Source organism: Panthera tigris, chromosome A1 (genome assembly GCF_018350195.1).
Source record: "Panthera tigris isolate Pti1 chromosome A1, P.tigris_Pti1_mat1.1, whole genome shotgun sequence".
NCBI lineage: Eukaryota > Metazoa > Chordata > Mammalia > Carnivora > Felidae > Panthera > Panthera tigris.
This window is the reverse complement of record NC_056660.1, coordinates 22838521-22859819: the sequence shown is the minus strand read 5'-3', so window position 1 is coordinate 22859819 and position 21299 is coordinate 22838521. Positions and strand designations below refer to the sequence as shown.

The 21299-nt window shown below is 39.7% G+C and overlaps 1 protein-coding gene and 1 long non-coding RNA gene across 3 annotated transcripts in view; one reads left to right on the top strand and one right to left on the bottom strand.

The window, feature by feature from the left end:
• The window catches only part of MED4 (mediator complex subunit 4), a 47096-nt gene extending 40885 nt beyond the window's left edge, over positions 1–6211 (bottom strand). The window contains exon 1 of the mRNA XM_007085402.3: positions 6168–6211. The gene's annotated coding sequence lies outside the window, so the exon portion shown is untranslated. The remainder of the gene's footprint in view (positions 1–6167) is intronic.
• LOC122234304 overlaps positions 1–19265 on the top strand; it is a 30428-nt gene extending 11163 nt beyond the window's left edge. The window contains exons 4-6 of one of the 2 annotated variants that reach the window (XR_006212082.1): positions 9594–9742; positions 18427–18469; positions 19228–19265. This is a non-coding gene — a long non-coding RNA (uncharacterized LOC122234304). Of the gene's footprint in view, positions 1–9593; positions 9743–10808; positions 11263–18426; positions 18470–19227 lie in introns of those variants that run through there. The other variant, XR_006212083.1, reaches the window with a different exon arrangement.
• The last annotated feature ends 2034 nt before the right edge of the window (positions 19266–21299 follow it).

The following is a 21299-nucleotide window of genomic DNA, read 5'->3' as shown; positions in this document are numbered from 1 at the left end:
AATAGCATACGTATAAAGTATGACCTGACTTATAAAATGTGAATCATAACCTATTTGTCCAAACATAAGCAAGATTTCTACTTAATTGCTCATAGAGTAGTAACTGGTCATGGGGTGGTGATTGGAAAAGATGAACTGGGACACAAATCAAAAGCATATTCTGCGATATGCCCTTTTTTTCTAAGATGCTCAAAAATCCCTCACTGATCTAAAGTTTTTATGGAACATAGTTTGGAAACCATTGCGTTATTGGACCAAAAATAAAAGCTATTATTTCCTAGGGGCACCTGGCTAACTCAGTCAGTGGAGCATGTGACTCTTGATCTCAGGGTTGTGGGTTCTGGCCCCATGATGGGTATGGAGAGTGCTTGAAAAATAAAATCTTAAACAACAACAACACTGTATGTCCTAAACTGATTATAGTGAGGTCAGGCATACTTCCCACTTGTGCTAGAATAACCAGAGGCAACATTTAAAGTTGGGCCTGCTGAAGGCGTTCCTTCTAACGCTTGGTGTCTATGCCAACAAGTGTGATCTTGATTTTATTTGAAGGGTTTATGACTGACAGTGTCATGGGAAACAGTTAACAAGAGACCAGCTTCAAGGAAATAAAAATCTGTTATTTGGGGGGCACCTGGGTGGCTCAGTAGGCTAAGTGTCTGACTCTTAGTTTCAGCTCCAGCCATGATCTCCCAGTTTGTAGGTTTGAGCCCTACATTGGGCTCTGCACTGACAGTGTGGAGCCTGCTTGGGATTCTCTCTCTCCCTCTCTCTGTCTCTCCCTCTCCCTTGCTCACTCCCACTGTCTCTCTCAAAATAAATAAATAAACTTAAAAAATCCATTATTTGGAGCTACTGTGAATATACACAGAATCTTTTAAAACATGAATAATAGGACATTGGTGAGATAGTGAGTAAAAAATTTAAGTGCCTGTGTATTTCATATACTAATACAAATAATATTATTTTAAACAAAGGACATAAAAAGCAGGTGAGAAAACTTTGACTAAGAAATTAACCACCTCGAATTTGCCTAGTGTTCTAAGAACTGACCAGGGCTTTTGTTAAGTTGCTTAAGTCATTTAAACATGTGATGTGAACTGTAATTTCTATTTATGTTAAGAAAAAGGCTCTGAAATGTAGATCGTCATTCAAGGATGACTAGAGGTTAAATCTGAGATTCATTAATTTTTAAGGCTTGTGGTTTTCAGATATTACCTCTGGGTGGTGACATTGAGGGAAAGGCCTGGGGGAAAGTTATCCCTGGCTTCTGGGAGTTCTTTGTCTCACATCTACACTCCCCTGGGGTCCCTTCTCCTCTCCATTCCTCAGCCTTAGTCTCCCCCATGTAGCAAAGGGTTAGGAGTTGAATTTCATGTATTTAATTACACATGCCTGGCAGGAAAAATGCCGTGGACAAGGCTGTGATCAAATGATAAGGCTACAAACAGCGACTAATTAAGAACGCCAAGCATATGTGAACAGTTTTGTTATTTCAGAATAGAGATTAATAAAGTTAATGTTTTAGGGGCACCTGGGTGGCTCAGTTGGTTAAGCTCCGACTTCGGCTCAGGTCATGATCTTGCAGTTCGTGGGTTCGAGCCCCACATCGGGCTCTGTGCTGACAGCTCAGAGCCTGGAGCCTGCTTTGGATTCTGTGTCTCCCTCTCTCTCTGCCCCTCCCCCACTTGTGTTCTGTCTCTATCAAAAATAAATAAATGTAAATAAAAAAATAAAAAATAAAATTAATGTTTTATATATTTAATAATGCAAACTCTATATTATTATGCCAGTAGACAATCAGGCATAACTGGTATATGCAAATTTTACTTTCGTAGCTTAACTCTTCTCACTTTTGGTCCTCACAATAGTACCATCATGGCAAAGCAGGGTTGGGACAAAGAGAACCAAGGCCAGAAGTAGCTGATGGAGCAGAAGACTCGTGAAAACAGGCCCTGCATTCCTGGCATTTAAAGGTCTTGGTCTAAAGTGAGAGGAAAGAAGGATAAAATACTAAGGGTGAGGAAAGGGAAAGTTGTTCGTGTTGAGATAGGAAGGAACAGAATAGGGATGGAGAGGGATTTTAGAAGAAGGAAGGGGTTCTGGTCAAGTAGGTAGACCTGCTCTTTAGCAGAAAAGGGGCCTGGTAAATACTTGAGCAGGTTCCTTCAGATATCTTTGAGGCTAATTGAGATTTTTCATTCTCATCTCCCACTTTCCCCTACTACCTCAAAACATTTGTGGTACCCCAACTTCCTTAACCAGCGAATCAAGTTTTTCATTCCACAATTGGAGACAATGCTTGATAAGCAAACCAGCTGGTCTCCCTAAAATGTTAATAGCTGATACTGGATCCTTTGCTATTTTGATGGGAAGAGGAAGTAAGAGAATGCGAAAGCCCTGGAATGAAAAGGCTTCCCAGAAAAGGAAAGGAAGCATATTAAATAACAAGAGAAACAACTAATATTTATTGAGTACTTATGTGCCAGGTTCTGTTCTAAGTGCTTTACATGAATTAGCATATTTGATCCCCACAGCACCCTGTCTGAGGTACATACTATTACTAATCACCATTTTACAGATGATGAAACTGAGTCATAGAGAGGTTAAGAAACTTGCCCAGGGTCATACTGGTAGGATCAAGGTTCGAACGTTGGCATTTCTAGTCCTAACGTCCATACTCTTGGCCATGGCTGAAAGAAAATTGGCTCAGAGAGGGGATGTCCCAGGAAACAAAACTTCCCTACATGAATGATGTTGTCTGAAGTCAGCTGGTTTTCTTCCAAGCATTAGGGATAAAGAGGAGTCCAGGCAGAGGTGCTTTATCTTGCCACAGATGCTGTCTCTGCCCCTCAAAGGAACACCGGCAGAGGTTGTTACTACATCCCACCCTATGGAACATTGTGATACGCTCTTGGTCCCATGTGTGTACTGTTTTGCTGCTTGAATTAGTGATCCCATTGCAGTTATTTAAGCTTTCTGTGCATTGGAGTCCACATTTGGAAATGGGGTTATTTCCACTTGTCAGCTCTCTGACTCAGAGGAATGCAGAGGGCTAATGGGCTGATACACACAAAGTGCTTTGAGCCATGAACCAGGACTGACTGAACTTTTAGAGAACACTATGACTTGCCAGGGGTATTTAAAGTGACATAAATGTTAGAATATTCTCCTAGTAGATACTTTGGATGTTCTTGGTTAAGCTGCCTGGTCCACCATGACTGCCTAAGTCCTTCTCTAGACTTTCACACTGAGCGGTGCTAATGGAGAACTATCTGGTGGACCTACGCAATGCCTGTATAGTCTGGGATTGTTCAAATTATGTAGAGATAAGGATTCCTAATTCAAAATAAGAATCTTCAAGCCAGGACCTTGAAAGCCATTGCTTATCAAACAAGATAAAAAAGAACTGGACCCATTCCAAGGAAACATTTAACCTAATTGCAAACACCATACCTTGGCATTTAATTCCAATGAGAGTGTTTTAACTGACACTACCAAGGGCAGAACCAATTGCGAATTAAAAAAAAATAATAATAATGATTTACAAAGAGATGTGGGTAAGAAGATACCAGAGACTAAAAGAATGGGGAGAGGAGTTTCAGCTGCAGCTATGATTAAGAACCAACAGGCACAGGAAGTAATCATCAAGGTAGGGTTTTTGTTTTTAAAGAAAAGTGTGTCTGATTAATCCACACCGTCTAATGGAATTTCCCTCCCATTTTTTACAGTACAGAAGTATCAGTTGTCAACCTATGTTTTCAAATAAAACAATGAAAGCAGAAAGATGATCCCAGTATTTTTAATAGATGCAGTCATCAATTCAATGATATTTATGTCTTGGATCCATGCACCTTAGCACAGTCACACTTCTCCAGACCTGAGAAAGGAAGCAATCATTGTGAGCTAATAAATAAACACGACCACTGGGAACCAAGGGGGAAATTCAGGAGCAGAAATGGGACAGTTTAAAATAGTTTACAAAAGAGTTTGAGAGCAAAGGAAGGAAACTGAACAACGAAAGGGAGGTGGTAGACCATGAAGACCATATAGTATTAAAGAACTACAAATCCAAAGCAAGGAAAATAAAAGACAGTTTTCCTGAGTGCTGTTGTGATGCAACCCATTTCAGATAAAAGCTATAACAAATTTCCCAAAAAAAATTTAGATGCAAAGAATTTGATTTTAAGATGCTAAGCCTTCTTTTTGCCAGCATTTTTTCATATTTACAGACACTTCTTTTTAAGCACTGAAGTCCCTACCTATTCCTCACCAAAGGGAAAGTATTGATACAGTCTCTTTAGTGTGAGAGTAAAGACAGGCATAATCTTCCCAAGAGAATTTACAGATTAAAGCTCTTCTTTACATGAGCAGGAATTTTTAGCTGGAAAGCTGTGGAAGAGGTACAAGAACCTCCCTGGTGTCCCTCCTCCCAAATCTCACTGAAGGCACTTTCTGCTTTTGCCTCTGTCTGCCTTGGTCATCACCATTTATGATGACAGTTGTATCTGGTTCCCCAACACATCTTCACGTTGTCTTTGCCCAGATTGAAAGAGTTTCTTTTCAATAAAGAACAATGGGATTTGTGTAAGGCAAAGGTCATTTTGGTAAAATTGAGCTGTGATAATTTGCTACGTCCAGTCTACGATAAGGTCACTGAAAACCCACTAATGAGCATTACAGCGTAAGGGAGACCAGTAGTCCTTTAACAGCCCCATTTCACCTACAAATGTTCGCTGCTTTTGCTGAGAACTGGGGTGCAGGGGCTGGTGCTCCAAGTCTCTGTGCCAAAGCTTGTTCACAAGGGGGTGAAGGATAGTTTCCTTGGCCACACTCTGTGGTCCGCCCTACTCTGCGCTGGACTCAATAGGAGGAAGGGTGGAGTAGTCACACAGAGTTTTGACAATGCTCCAGTTCTTTGCACCCCAAATATTTACTGAGAAAGTCAGGTCATTCTTTACAGATGCCCGGCCTAACCTACAAAAGCTGGCGGAGGGACAGGAGGAGAAAGAAGGGCTCTCTCTGTTTGGTAAAGATGTACTCACTGGGTCTAGAGTAATTGCAAAAGCAGCAGTACAGAAATGCTAGAATGGTCCTACACACCCTCCTCAAACTGATCACCCATTTGAAAACTCAGCTTCAGGGCAACTTGCCTATACAGATCCCACCCACACATTCCTGAGTCTACAGGCAGCTGTTTTCTTCTGCCTGGAATAGTCTTCTCATCTAGAGTCTACCTTTTCTTCTGGATTCCTCTCCAGTCCTCTCCACATCCCACTTCCTGTTTTAAGCCTCTCCCAGCATTAAGTCCCAGCCCACAGGAATCACTTTGTTCCTTAGCCTCCTACACCACTTGCCCAACACTGGTAACTCTGGCATTTATCTGTTTATCCATTCAGCTCCCCATTCCCCCAGCATCCGACATGGCACATAATAGTCAATCTTCACTCTGTGCCTAGAAACGATGATAAATTATTATGGTAGACTGGTGCAGGCATGCCTGTCTCAAGTTCATGTTTAGGTAATTTCTTTTTTTTTTTTAATTTTTTTATTAGAAAAAAATTTTTAAGTTTATTTTTGAGAGAGAAAGAGAAAGTACAAGTTGGGGAGGGACAGAGAGAGAGGAAGAGAAAGAATCCCAAACAGACTCCACACTGTTAGCACAGAGCCAGACATGGGGTCAAACTCATGAACCTTCAGATCATGACCTGACGCGAAATCAAGAGTGGGACCCTTAACCAACTGAGCCACCCAGGCACCTTTTTATGTGATTTTTAAACTCAAATGAAAGGTTTTCCATGGTTAACACATGTGAAATGTAGTAAATCCTTAATATGTAATTGTTTTCAGACATCATGGGTTTTATTAGGACGCATAAGAAACAACACTTGGCAGATCTGTGGTAAAAGGAAGAACAATTAACCATAGAGAGAGACAGGAGCAAAGAAAGGATTCATACAGTCCTAAACCCATTCTGGTATGATCAACCGGTCCAGTTTACCTGGAACTTTGCCAGTTTTAACACTGAAAGTCCCATGCCCTGGGCAACCCCTCAAACCCAGACAAATTGGCACAGTTGGTCACCTACCAGATGGCCAATGAGCATTTTGACAAGAAGCAAATGCAGGTTTTAAATAATGGGCTGAGCCCCCTTTCTCCTCTCTCACCTCAAATCCTGGTGCCACAAGCTTCTCCAAAGACACTTCACTCTTCGATGACAAGTGCCCAGTTCCCAGAAAGGAATCCCGGGTTTATTCAATTCTCTCCACTTCAGAAGCAATCTCAGGCTTGGGAGGACAAATGGTCAAGGGAAAAAGCTTTATACAGAGTTCTCACAAAACAGAAACTAAAAGGAGTATTTGGAACAGGAAACAGTGACCTTTATGGCATGATTCCCAAAGGGAAAGTCAAAGGCAGAGACTCAGAAAGGCAAATGTCCAGAGTCCACGGGAACTCCAACTTACTCTGAACATTCCATACCAGGCCTGCTAATTGCAGAGCAGAGCAGCTGGTGTGATAATGTCCCTGTGCAATCGACCTGACTGCGACAATTCAAGTGCGTAGATTAACAAGAAAACCGGGACCTAGGATTATGACTATATCGGAATGTTGTCACATATAGCAGAACGTAGTAATATGTTCTGAGAGACAAAAATCTATATGACACAATAGACACATTCTGAAAAAACTGAAATGGACCTGAAATAAGCATAATGGTAACATCATAAATAATGGTATAATCAAAAACCAACTCTAGCTCTGTAGTTTGTAGAATGATGGGAATTGTTTTCCTTAATAGAATGATAACAAACTTAAGAATTTTGATCTGCATGATGTTGAACACAGTAACTTAGAGCAATAAAAGCATACTTGGGAAATGGAAATTTTACCGTCTGCATCTCTATATATTACTCAAGGGAAAGGTGGAGTTGATTTAAGGATAGATTTCTGGGATTGCCTGGCCGGCTCAGTCAGAAGAGCATGCAACTCTTGATCTCAGGGTTGTGGGTTCAAGCCCCACATTGGGTGTAGAGATTACTAAAATAACAATAATAATAATAAGCTTTAAAAAAAAGTATAGATTCCTGTGACTAAAAATGTTCACATGTACTGTGGTACAAGTGCAGGTAAGGCAACTTGGCCTAAGGTTGAAATTTAGGGTACATGGTGCAGGATATAATGTTACCACCAGAGGGTATTGTTTCCTCTTCCGGATGGTTGGCAAGTTTATGTAACCACAAACTAACTCTAAACCAGCCCCCACTAAAAATGGGCCAGGCCAGATCCCAGCAAACTGGATTAATCTATAATATTCCCACAAATTCCCTTTTTTCCTCCCATTTTCGATAGTGTTTGGTTTTCTTTCGGTTGAGAGAACCATGCTGGCAGCAAGCCAAACTATACAAACTGTACGGAGAAAACAGATCACGCCCCTCCTACTGGTCAAAACAAGAGAATGGCCACTTAGGAAATTAGCCCAGGTGGCTATTTCTGATTATCCCAGGAGGCAGGAGTTTCCAGGGACCGAGAGCCCAGCAGATGAAAAGAGTGAGCAGAGACATTTCAGGAGCAGCACGGCCTCCCACATGAATTTTGATGTAAGCTGATTTACAACTGAAAAAGGTCCATGTCTTGTTAGAGACCAAAAAGCCTCGGAAAGTTACCAGAGAGATTTTGACAACTTCCAAAGTCAGCCAGGGAATCTGTCCCAGCCCATTAGTATACCGAATTTAGAAACCAAGGCCCTGGAAAGGTGCCCCAGGAAGATGCCCAAGAGAGTCAGTTTGAATCGGGCTAAATGCTTACTCTTGAAAAAAGGAAGGCTTTGTCCCCTCCAGCTCATTCAGTGCCAGAGGCTGTCAGGGAGACAGGCTGCAAAGTGCAGAAATATGGGATATTAGGTCATCTGCCTGACCAAAAGCAAGTTCAACAAATACAAACTTAAAGTCAATAAATAGTTTCCCTTTTTTTTTTTTATGACCAAAAATAATACTTGTTCATTGCTAAAACTTCAAACAATACAGAGGTAAAAGTAACAAGTGAGGGACTTTCCTCTCAAAGCCAGCCCACTGACTGAGGGCTGAGGAGCCCCATTCACCAGGAATATTCACTGTTGATGATTTGCTCATATTTTTCAGGGCTTCCAATTTCTATGAATAATAAAAAAATTTGATTGGTCTGTCTAACTTTCTATCTATGTATTCATCCCAGGCATCTCTCAATCACCCATTGGTTTGTTTTTTTGTTTTTTTGTGTTTTGGGTTTTTTTTTTTTTTGCAAAAAAGGAGATCCTAAAATATATTCTTATAATTGAGTTGTTCATTCCATAGATCATTGAATTTTTCCAAGTCTGTCTCATTCTTTTTAACAGTGACATGGTATCCCATTGTATGGATGTCTCATAACTTTATTTACCCCTTGCCCTATAGATGGACATTGATGCTATTTCCAATTTCTTTTTCTATTATGAAACTGTTATAATAAAATTCTTAATTAAAAGAAATAGTTATTAATGGGTATGTTGTGTTAAGGATCACATACTGTGCTAAGTCCTGTTATAGGATTTTAAGATGAATAAAAAATATTTTTGCCTACTTGGAGTTTACTCTCTAGTAGGGAAGAACTATAAATATCTGACACATGAAAAAAAGACTCAAATACTAAGTCATCATACAAAGAATATTTCCAAACAAATACCATTCGCTGACCAGGGAGCAGAGAGAAGGGAGGCATCCGATTCTAACAGTTGGATTGGGAAAGGTTTCATGAATTGATTTCATCTATGTAGGGATTTGCTTTCGTGTATTTGATGCAGGGAAGTTGAGCTGGAAGCTTGTAGAACTCTTAACAAAGTCACCCTTTTCACCATGCACTGAGATACGATTTTTGCTGTCTGAATTTCCTTTAACAAATATAATTCCAGAAAGGCCTGGGAATGCTTTGTCCTTCTAAGCTTGTTTTGTTACGTTTAATCTACAACTTTATCTGATAACCTGAAAACTCACTACAAATGTCCAACACGGTACTTTTTTAGATAAGAGTGTGCTCTCCAAAATCAAGCACGTCATAGACTGTTCCATTATTCTTGTTACATGTGGTGTGACTGTCCAGAGAAAGACATTTTTATCAGTAAACTAAGGCCAACGGTGTGTTTTAAAGGGAAAACATTCGAAATAATTCACTTGTGATAACAAATCTCTTTAAGTCCGAATCCTCCCAACAATCATGTGAGCCTGCTGAAAGGAGAGTTTTTCTTTTTAAGCAATCTTAATTAGCAGGTCTTTTTCTTATTAACATCTTCAAAGTGCTTTGAGCTCCTCCCTAGATGAAAGCTTCTATGTGAGTACAAATTATTATTATGCTCACAAAATACACACACTAAATGCAGGAAAAGTGCAAACAGTTTAACTCTGCAAGCCTGCAATGCCCTTGAGACACTTTGATCTGCCAATATAGCCATCAATTATTCTATATCCTTTACTCTCTAAATGCATGCATCAAAGCATTCTCATGCACACCCTTGTAAATCCAGCTGTTTATTCCAAAATAGTTCCTCTTAATTAACCCTTGTTTCCTTTCCCCTTTGTTGGCAGCTGCTGATTCAGCTTCTGTTGAGAAGGTATACACAACTTGGCTGTGGAATGGAAAATAACTCCAATTTTTCTTTACCAAGATGGTCATGACATAAAAGAAGTGCATTAATAAAGATTCTTTGATGACCTGGGAAAATGCATATGACGCAGTAAGTGAAAAAAACGTGGTATAAAAATGTATAGAGTACTATCTCAACTGTAATACTAAGGATTGCTAGCATGAATTGAATACAAACATTTAGCTCACTGACCTGAATGCCTTACCTATGCAATATACTTTAATTTTCACCATGAGGTGAATACTACCATCTCCCTTGTTGTCATAAAGACTGAAGCTCAGAAAGGTTAACTGATGAGGTTCTGTCTGGCACTGTCTGGTTCCAAAGCTCATTCCCTTAAGTGATGGTCATGCTGCCTTTTAACAGTGACTGCCCCTCAGTAGAGAGATTTGGGGTGATTTTTTCCTCCCAATGTTTTTTACACTTACACATTTTAAAAAGAAACAAAAATAGCATATTAACCACATGAATTAATCAAATAAAAATAAAGAAGGCATTATTTATAGCCGTGCTGACTTGGGATAAATATAAGAAACATGTCATTAAGCTCAGAGTTCTCTGGGTCTTTACTTCTTCATCTTTAAATTTTTTTTTAATGTTTTATTTATTTTTGAGACAGAGAGAGACAGAGCATGAGCAGGGGAGGGGCAGAGAGGGAGGGAGACACAGAATCCAAAGCAGGCTTCAGACTCTGAGCCGTCAGCACAGAGCCCGACACGGGGCTCGAACTCACGGACTGCGAGATCATGACCTGAGCCAAAGTCGGCCACTTAACTGACTGAGCCACCCAGGCACCCCTACTTCTTCATCTTTAAAATGAAGGGATTGAACCAAGAGATTTCAGAGGCACCTTTTAGTTCTAATAACACTTCAGTCTTTTGGTTCCTGATTATGCCTCAGGGATGGCACTTTCCTTCAAAACTAAGTATGTTCTAGTTCCCTAAGTTTGCTCAAAGAGTTCTGTTAAGCACCAAAAGAAGAACCATAGTACTGTTAAATGAATCCAGGTGGTAATTCACCTTTGAACACCAGAGAATAATAAAGACTACTTTTGGTAATGATGAATATTGAATAAGCATTAATGTAAAGTTATTATGTAATTAATAAATTACAATCATAAGTGAAGAATACGCACATTTTTCTGATCTCATTCCAGAGTAAAAGACAACAAGTTGCCTTGAAAATCAGGGCCAGGTCTTTTTCTGACCAGGGTTTAGTTTGGACATGTCTGGAATGCAGGAGTATGAAACCCTTTGAAACAACACGGAGAGTGGGTGTTTCCAGCTGAGAGGAGCATTTGATCTTTTCTTGGAAAATAAGTACCTGCACTACAAAGGAGGGTTGCTATCCCCAGAGAAGGACACAGGAAGCATATGGGACCAACCATGAAGAAAGGACAGAACCATCTAAAATACTATAAATGTTAAGTTGTTTGGGAAGCATGAAGAATTTTTATTTCTGGCCACTGAGCATTCTATTTATTTATTACTTTTTTTTTTCAAGAGTGGATGAGTCTTTACTTGGAACACTTTGAAACCTAGAGTCGCATTTTTCAACAAGAGAAATGTAAAGATTTAGCACATATGGATGTTCAGTAAATTCTAACTCATTGAAGGAAGCATATTAATAATAAAGCTTTAGTTAAAAGTATAGGATTTTTTGTTTTGTTTGTTTTTTAAGATGAGACTTAGGAACAGTACCCTTTCCTCAATGAATGTCTAGAATTTCATCTTCTACAGATGGAAAAACTTTTCATACCATGTGGATCAAAAATTCAAATATAAAAAATGAAATCATGATAAAGTTAACAATATAATAGCTTAAAATTTCAGGGTACCCGGGTGGCTCAGTCAGTTAAGTGTCTGACTTCAGCTCAGGCAGGTTATGATCTTGCGGTTCGTGGGTTCGAGCCCTGTGTTGGGCTCTGTGCTGACAGCTCAGAGCCTGGAGCCTGCTTTGAATTCTATGTCTCCCTTCTCTGCCCCTCCCCTGCTCTCACACTGTCTCTCTGGGTGAAATGGGTCAAAGTTTACAAACTTCCTTTTGCAAAATAAGTCCTGGGGATATCATGTACAGCATGATGACTATAGTTAATAATACTGTATGGTATATCTGAAAGTTGCTAAGAGAATAGATCTCAAAAGTCCTCATCTCAAGAAACAATTTTGTCACTATGTATGGTCACAGGTATTTTTTAGCTAATTTATTTATTTTGAGAAAGAGCAAGGAGGGGCAGAGAGAGAGGCAGAGAGGGAATCCCAAGCAGGCTCAGAGCTCTCAACACAGACCCCAACATGGGGCTTAATCCCCTGAACTGTGAGATCACAACCTGAGCCACAATCAAGAGTTGGATGCGTAACCAATTGAGCCACTCAGGCACCCTGTATGGTGATAGATATTAACTAGACTAGTTGTAGTGGTCATTTTGCAAATGTACACAAATACCAAATCATTATGTTGTACACTTGAAACTAGTATAATGTGTCAATTATACCTCAACAAAAAATAATAATAAAGAATCTAAGAGATAATAAATAAATAAATAAATAAATAAAGCGAACACATAAAAAGGATTTGCAATTCATATCAAGATAAAATGCATCTACCAATGCATAAAGAGTTCCTGCCAATCAAGAAGAAAAGGACTAACAACCCAATAGAAAAAAGAGGGGAAAAAAATGAACAGAGAGTTCACAGAAGAAAAAACACATATAGATCTTAAAGTTAAGAAAAAAATGCTCAACTTAATTCATAATTGGAGAAATGCAATATACAACTGTCCTAAGTTGTTTTGCCCTACCCATCAGGTTGGCAAAAATCTACAAATTTGGTAATGCTCTCTGCATTCAAGACCTTGGGAAAGGAAGCTTTTGCATTATGGGTAGAACAGTAACTTAGTATAACCTCTATGAAGGGCAATTTGGCAGATTTCCTTTGGAGCTAATGAAGCATAAACTTTGGGACTCCTCACTTGCACAGGCCCTTTTTGAGGCCCTGGGAAGATACCCAACAATTTTTCAACTTCTTATGTTGTTTTTGAGACCTTTGCAAAATAAGATATTTTAATCACAATTGGTTAAGACCATTGTTCTCTTTCCACTCGGAGGTCCTCTCCAACATGCTTTACTTTGTGAAGTGCAGCATTGGAATGGCACCATGAAATCCTTTTATTGTATTTTTTTTTAATATTTATTTTTGGGAAAGTGCAAGGGGGAGAGGGGCAGAGAGATTGGGACAGAGGATCCAAAGCGGACTCTGAGCTGATAGGCTGACAGCAGCGAGCCAGATGTGGGGCTCAAACTCAAGGAACCGCGAGATCATGACCTGAGCCAAAGTCAGACCCTCAACCTACTGAGCCACCCAGGTGCCCCAGGAACTCCTGAAATCAGGTAAAAGGAAGCTGACTTGGAGACACATTTAGATTGGATTTAGTGGGATGCATTTATGTGGTGTGCAGTCACCTCCATCAGAGCCAGGTTATTGGTAGGCCTCTGGTGTAGGAATGGTTTCCACAAATACTCCTACAACTTACTTTGCCAACCACCTGCTGATCTGACAACAAGCTGCAGGGCCAGAGATCACACTGAAATATGAACATGTCTTATGGTGCCTGATATTACAATTATGTAGGTAGTGGGTAAGAAACAAGGCTCGAAATAAATGGAGCCAGAAGCCAATCTGTGGGAAATTATTTTAATTGTTAGGTATGCAAAATTATAAGCAGGATGCTTACTTTTTACAGATATCTGGTCAAAATGGCTATTCTTGCTTACTAGGACATATTTGATAAATTCACCATATATTTATAATCTTTTTTTAAGATGTGAATCATGTGAAATAGAATTTATCAGAGGTTCTGAGTTGTAGGACACAAACTTGTAGCAGCACTACATATCACATTGTGTGAAACTGAATGCTCTATGCATCCCAACTACCAAACTAAAAAAAAAAAAAAAAGAATTTCAACCAACCATGCTAAAAAGAAGTCTGAATTATCTTTCTGCTCTCTGTCTTTAAAATTATATTATAAAGCTGTGGCCATAGAAGAGGTAATCAGGGGGTGCCTAGATGGCTCAGTTGGTTAAGCATCCGGCTCTTGATTTTGGCTCAGGTCATGATCTCACAGTTCGTGGGATCTAGCCCTGTGTCTGGCTCTGTGCTGACAGTGTGGGGCTTGCTTGGGATTTTCTCTCTCTTACTCTGCCCCTCCCCCACTCACCTGCTCCTCTCCTCAAAATAAATGAATAAACTTTAGAAGAGGTAACCACTGTATGCAACCAAAGAGAAAGAGAGAGGGAGAGAGAGAAATGTAGACATGTGTCAGGTAGTTCGTTAGTAGAGATATTATGTTCTTTTTCAAGATTCTGTGATATTCAGAATGCATTTTTCAGCTTTTTAAAATTAGTAACCTATTGTGATTTCCTTTCATAATATATATATATATTATATATTATATATATATTATATATATATATTGTGATTTCCTTTCATAATATATATATATATATATTCACTTTTCTACCTACCTTAAATTAGATAATTTTATAATATTTTTCTTAGTGAAAGCCTACAAAATTATGATCTGCAGGTTCCATACAATCAATACTTCATTCCTTGGGGTACCTGGGTACCTCAGTTGGTTAAGCGTCTGATTGCAGCTCAAGTCATGATCTCACGGTTTTTGAGTTTGAGCCCTGCATCAAGCTCTGTGCTGACAGCTCAGACCCTGGAGTGTGCTCCAGATTCTGTGTCTCCCTCTCTCTCTGCCCCTCCCTCACTCATGCTCTCTCCCTCAAAAATAAATAATAAACATTAAAAAATTAATTAAAAACTTCATTCCTTTTTATGGATGGATATTACTCCACTATATAGATATTTCATATTTTGATTTATCCATTCATCTGTTGATGGACACAGGTTATTTCCTCTTTTGGGCTATTGTTTTTTTTTCAACGTTTTTTTTATTTATTTTTGGGACAGAGAGAGACAGAGCATGAACGGGGGAGGGTCAGAGAGAGAGGGAGACACAGAATCGGAAACAGGCTCCAGGCTCCGAGCCATCAGCCGAGAGCCTGGATCTTTTGGGCTATTGTGAACAGTGCTGCTATGACTTCCTACCTTTTTGATGGGCAGGTGAACTGGTACTGAATAGACTGACCACCAAGCCTGCTGGGTCCTTATCCAGAGATGGTATCTAGCAGGGATACTCCATCATGACACATTGGCTGGGACTGACTGGTCAGTGCCTCTGCCATTGGTAGTTACATATTTTGAATCATCACAAGCAGATTATCACAAGTTCAATGAAGGAAGGTCACATTCTATTTTGCCTAACCCCACAAAGGATTGAGACAGAAACGAGCACTTAGCCAAGAATAACCAAATATAATCTGTCCAACTGACCAATGATGAAGTCTGAAGTAAAAATTCAGTCTCAATAAGTATGATGACTATTGGCTGAACCAGTTATTACTTCTGTGGTGAAAATGAATTGAAAATAGGAAAAGGAGTTGAGGAGTCGGTGATAGGAACAGAAGATGAAAGAGACCGGTTGTTAACAAGGGATCTCTAGGGCAGAGCCTCCTGGGCTGTGAGTGCTCATGGGTGACAAGTGACAAGCTGCTCCCCAGAGCTCCCTGCATCCTGACTGACCTTCAGTTGCAGCCTGCGTGGCTCAGATAATTCATTTTCACTCTGTGACATTACATGAGGCCTGGCTTTTATGGCTTGGATTCCTGCCCTAGGTTTTTCTCCAATTGTCATTCCTATAAACTTCCCAATGACTGAGGCAACCTGAATGACTCCTTCCATCCAAAGAAGCTTAAGGAAAACAGCTCTGAAAAGAAGTTAGGTTGTACATCAGGAGCTTTCTAATCATTCATACTCTATGATTTAGTAATTTCTCTCAGAAATCCTAGTCTAAGTCAATAATATCAAAGTCAGGAAAACCATATGCCCAGAGAAGTTAATCTCAATTTCAGTTTAATGCAAAAAAGTTCGAAATACATGTCCAAATGTAGAATGATTTTAAAAAGGAAAAAATAAATGACGTTACCTAAATTAGATTATTTATTCAAAATTATATAGTTTTGTATTAACATTGACATATTGTCATAGTGTAATCTTAGTTGAAAAACAGCAAGAAATATATATTCATGAGAAGAATATTCATAGAAAGGAACAGGGCAAAACATGAATAGCGATTATTCCAAAAGTTGTTGGGTGATTTCTCCCCCATATTTACATTTTTTAAAATGAAACTGTGCATATATTGTTTTTATAATGGGAAAAAACAACTTTAAAAAAATAAAAGCAGAATATAACATGGATTTCAAACAAAATTAATCACTCTGAATATTCTAAATATTCTAAAGATATTTATTGAAAAAGAGGGAGGGACCTAGGCTTCAGTGCAAATAGAAAACTAAAAGAAAAAGATCATGGATTCTTGCAGGATTTGCTTTCCACCATATTACTGGAGGAACCAGATGGGTCTCTGCTTTTCCAGGAGGCACAGGACACTGCCTTTTGCGGCAAGGACAAACAACGGTGGGGGTAGCTGAAACCACTATCACTCTGACAGTTCTAAGCCCTTAATGGCTGAGAAGGGCCAAGACACAGAGCTTATTGGAAAAAAGCTAGCGCTACTCCAGATGGCAGTTCCAACTGGCCAGATTTATAATTTTTTCCATGTGGGTCAGAAACATATGCCCAGGATGTAGCATTGGCATTGTAGCAAGACTATAAGAATGCAGCCTATGGAAACGATTTGTTTTATATGGATTTTATTTACTTTTCACACATGCTACTAAAGAGTGCCCCTCAGCTGCTGAGCAAGCATTTGTAGCTGGTAGAGTGGGCAAACGGGCCAAAAGCTTAGTGTCGTGACTGGTTTTAAAAATAGTCTTGAAACAGTTTAAAAAGAAAACAAACAAACAATGGTAGCAGAGAGAGACTGAGTAATCAATTAATGGATTAAACACACAGTTATTGAGTGCTTACTACGTACCAGGCCCTGTTGAGCCTTGGGGATATTAATTCCTGCCCCCGTGGTGCACACATTCGACCATGTTGGGCTGCCAAGTGGAGAAAGGGGGATGCAACAAATGAAAAAATAAGTAAGTTACGTAGCACGTTGGAGGGCTGTGGAGAAAATAAACAGCGCAAGAGGTTAAGGAAAGTCAGTTGTCAGATTCTTAGAATTTAAACAAGGTGATTAGGAAAGTTGACACAAGGATATTTGAGCAAAGATGTGAAGAAGAAGAAGAGGAATAGAGCTCAGAAAAAGTGTTCTGGGCAAAGGGAACAGCAGGTGCAAAAGCCCTGGAGCAGGTTTGTGTCTGCCTGTTCAGGGACAGGCAAGGAGGCTGGTGGGCCGGGAGCACATGAGCAAAGGGAGAGCAGTGATGGAAGAGGAGTAGGAGGGGAGGGCCAAGGCACCTACAGTCTGGAAGGACATCGTAAAAAGAACAAAGGGGCCAGATGCATCAGCAGATGCTGATTAGCTGTGGAAGATAATAAAGACAGACGTGGCAAAGATCACTCCAAGATTTGTAGCCCAAGTGACTGGGAGTAAGCAGTGTCATCAGCCGAGACAGGGAACAAAAGAAGAGGAATACATTTGTGCCAGGCAGGGCATGAGAGGAGAGAAAGGGGAGAAAATATGAGTTTGTTTGGAAGGTAGTTCTTTTAAGTGCCAGTGGGGCCCCAGAAGTTTGAGCTGGAACCTCAGAAAACAGGTCAGGTTAGAGATTCAATTGGTGAATTACCCACAGAGGAGCGTTCAAGTTATGAGAGCAAATGAGTGGGTGTGGCCAATGGTAAATGCTAAGAAATGGTTGTTGAATCTACCCAGTGAAACTGTTCAGTGAGGGTGTTGGTTAGGTTCTTTGCCATGTGAGGAACAGATAAGCGACCTTGGATATAGAGGTTACTGTGAAGCTGCACAGACAGTTAGAAGCAGCAGGACTAATGGAGGACTAATGGAGCCTGAAAGGTCATCAAGATACAATGAAGTTGTTGTGACTAGGCTACATGCTCATCTGCCCACTCCAGGCGTCCTTGTAGTCACCAAGTATTCTCTGTCCCTGCTTCTCCTGCTCCCGATATAGTATCTCTCTATCTCACGTGCTCCCTCTTACTCTGTTCATATTCCTCAGGGGAAATGAGCTCATTTATCTACTTAGCAATCACCCATCATAGAGAACATGTGGTTGGAGCTCTTGAGCCGGGGTAGCACCTAGGCCAATGAACAGACACTGCCTTGGGACCAGGTGCTCGTCTCTTGTCCGGTCAGTTGTGGCCAAGCAATACGTGGTACCAGGCATGGAAAGAATAATTACGGAGTCATCAGGTGAGGGTTGTGCCACAGAAGGTGTTCTGAGGCATTCCAAGGACAGCGGAACTAGAAGTGTATGGCATCAAAAAGGCCAGAAGAGGAAACAGTCTTCAGGAGGCAATGTTCACAATGATCAAATGCAGCAGAGACATGTAATAATTAATAGCAGTAGTAATAATAGCAGTTGTCATGTTTTTAGGGCTTACTATACATCGAAAGCTATACTAAGTGCTTTACATAATTACCCCTCTTAAGTTTTATAATAGTCCTGTGACATTGGTATTCTAGGGACAAATTAAGTAACTTTCCCACTACATCTGGTAAGTAATGGAGCTGCAATTCAAAGCAAAGTCTTTCAATATCCAGAGATCAATTTATTGATTTATTCTCTAACATCATTTGTTGATTGTATATTTTGCACTGTACATTGTTCTAGGCACTTTCATGGAGCTTCCGTACAAGAGGAAGACAGGCCATCAGTAAGTAAACAAATAATATAATTTAAAATAGCAATAAAGGCCACATAAAATAAAACAGGATAATAGATTACGAATTGATTGAAGACAGATGGGGGGCACTTCTCCAGATAGGATGAGCAGAGGAAGCTTCCCTGAGGAGGTGACATTTGTGGTAAGACTTGAGAATGAGAAGAAACCAGCCATACAAAGATCTGGGGGAAACCTTCCAGGCAGAAGGTATAGCCTAAACACTGGAGTTAGGCAGGAATTACTCTGGTATTCAAAGGAACAAAATAAGGCAGGAGTGAGGGGAGAGAAGGCGGAGAGCTTAGAAAGGTACTCAGGAGTCAGGTCAAGTAGGTCGTAAAGAAGCCTGGATTCTAATCTAATCACAAAGAGATAATCACTGGAGGGTTTTAATTAAGGAGGTGATATAACATGGTTTAAGTTTTTGAAAGAATAGTTTGATACTATGTGCAAAATAGAGAGTTAGAAGGAAGAATGCAGAGCAAAAGTCGAGTTAAGGGTTGATAGTGGCTGGGATGGGATGGCATTGGAGAGAGTGAGGAGTGGCCAGAGAGTTGACATCACTTACTGATTGACTCGCTGTGGTGGATGAGGAAGAGAGGAGTAAAGAATTGTTCATTTTGAGAAGACTGGTGATAGTATCACAGATATACACAAAAATGCCTTTATGTTTTAGAGATGCCAACTGAAGAATTTGAGTTCAATGTCACAATGACTATACTTTACTTTTTTTGATGTTTATTTTTGCACAGAGAAAGAGAGACAGAGTGTGAGCAGAGGAGGGGCAGAGAGAGACAGAGACAGAATCCAAAGCAGGCTCCAGGCTCCGCACTGTCAGCACAGAGCCTGACACGAGATCTTGACCTGAACCCAAGTCAGACGCTTAATCGACTGAGCCACCCAGGTGCCCCACAATGACTGTACTTTAAAATACTTCAGTTCAAAAAAAAAAAAAAAGGTTAAACAAGCACAATAGATGCTGGATCTATCGGTGTTTTTATACTATTTGATTTGCTCTACCTTTCAGTGTGTTTGAGTTTTCATAACAAAAGGTGTTTGTGTTTGGTTTTTTTTAATGACTTTAGGTTTTTAGTTTGAACAATGAGGTGAAGCCATTTACTGAAATGGAAAAGGCTGGGAGGAGTAGGTTTGAGGGTGGAGGGAATCAAGAGGTTTATCTAAGTTTAGTATGAAAAGCCCATTAGGCGTCCAAATGGAGATGTTATGGACACAGAGACACGTAAGCTCACAGCACAGGGAAGAGTCAGGGTTAGTGTGGCAGAGATTGCTAGATCTCTACCCAATACCCACTTTCCTCTTCTTCTCTGTAACAGAACCCTGATACTTAGCTAGGTGTATTGCTAACTGAAATAAAGACTGTATTTCCCAGCCTTCCTGGCAACTAAGTGTGGCCATATGACTAAGTTGTGGATAATGAGGTAGAAGTGGAAGTTTTGTGAAGAAACTAGAAAGCCTCCTTAAAGGGAATTAACTCACCTAGGAAATGAACACTTTGTCCTCCTGCTTTTCTCCTACCTGCAGTCTGGAATGTTTATGATACGGCTGGATCTCCAGCAGCCATCTTGAAATAATGAGGTGCTCCTTGAGGGTGGAAACCAAGGGCTGGGATAATGAAACACATAAAGGGAAGTCCTCTGGGTCTCTGATGGCAATCAAGCCACCATATAAGTCCTAGTTTGCTTTCCTTCAAACTTACACAGCAAATATGCTTCTTTATGGGGCACCTGGATAGCTCAGTCAGTTAAGCATCTGACTACAGCTCAGGTCATGATTTCATGGTTCATGGGTTCAAGCCCCATGTCTCTGACAGTGCAGAGCCAGCTTGGGATTCTTTCTTTCTCTCTTTCTCTCTCTCTGCCCCTCCCCCCACACTCTCTCAAAATAAACTTAAATATATATGTATATATTTAAATATATAATATATATTAACATATATATTAATATATGTATTAATTAATATATATTAATATATAATATATATTTAATACATTATTTATATATTTAATATAATATAATATATTAAATAATGTATATATTTAATACATTAATACAATAATTAATACATATATATAATATATGTATTAATTAATATATATATTAATATATAATATATATTTCCTTGTATATTGAATAAATATCCTTGTATGTTGAATTTCCTTAAGTACTGAACAAAAAGCGCCAACTTTTATTTTGTTTAAGCCACTAACTATTGTTTGGCTTTTGCTGATACATGCAACCTAATGCAAACTAATCCTAGGGGCCAAAACTAGAGATATAGATCTGAGGGTCAGTATCATATAGATGATATTTAAAACAGTGGGACTGGTGAAATTACCAAGGAGAGATTATAGAGAAAGGCCTGAAATCAAGCCTCAGACTCAATCAATATTTCAAAGCCAGACATAGAAGGTGGGACCAAAAAAAGAGTGACAAGGAAGAGTGGAATAAATGGAAAACCAGCAGAGTGTGTGCTGTCAACAGAGACCAACAGCACAAGTTATTTCTGAAAGGAAGGAGACTGAACTATGTCAAATACCACTGAGAAGTGAAGATGAGGACAGATAATTGACCGTTAGATTTAGCAAGCTGGAAGTCACGGATGATCTTGATAAGAGTCTTTTCAGTAGGGTGAAGAGGACCCTACTGAAGCAAATCGAAGAGTGCCAGTGGGGAGAAGGTGGAGGAGGTAAATATAGATATCTCTTTTGAGATGTTTTACTATGAAGAGGAACAGAGAGGAGGTAATGGGTTTAAGGAAGAGTTTAAGATGTGCAATACTAAGACAGGTTTGCAGACTGATGGG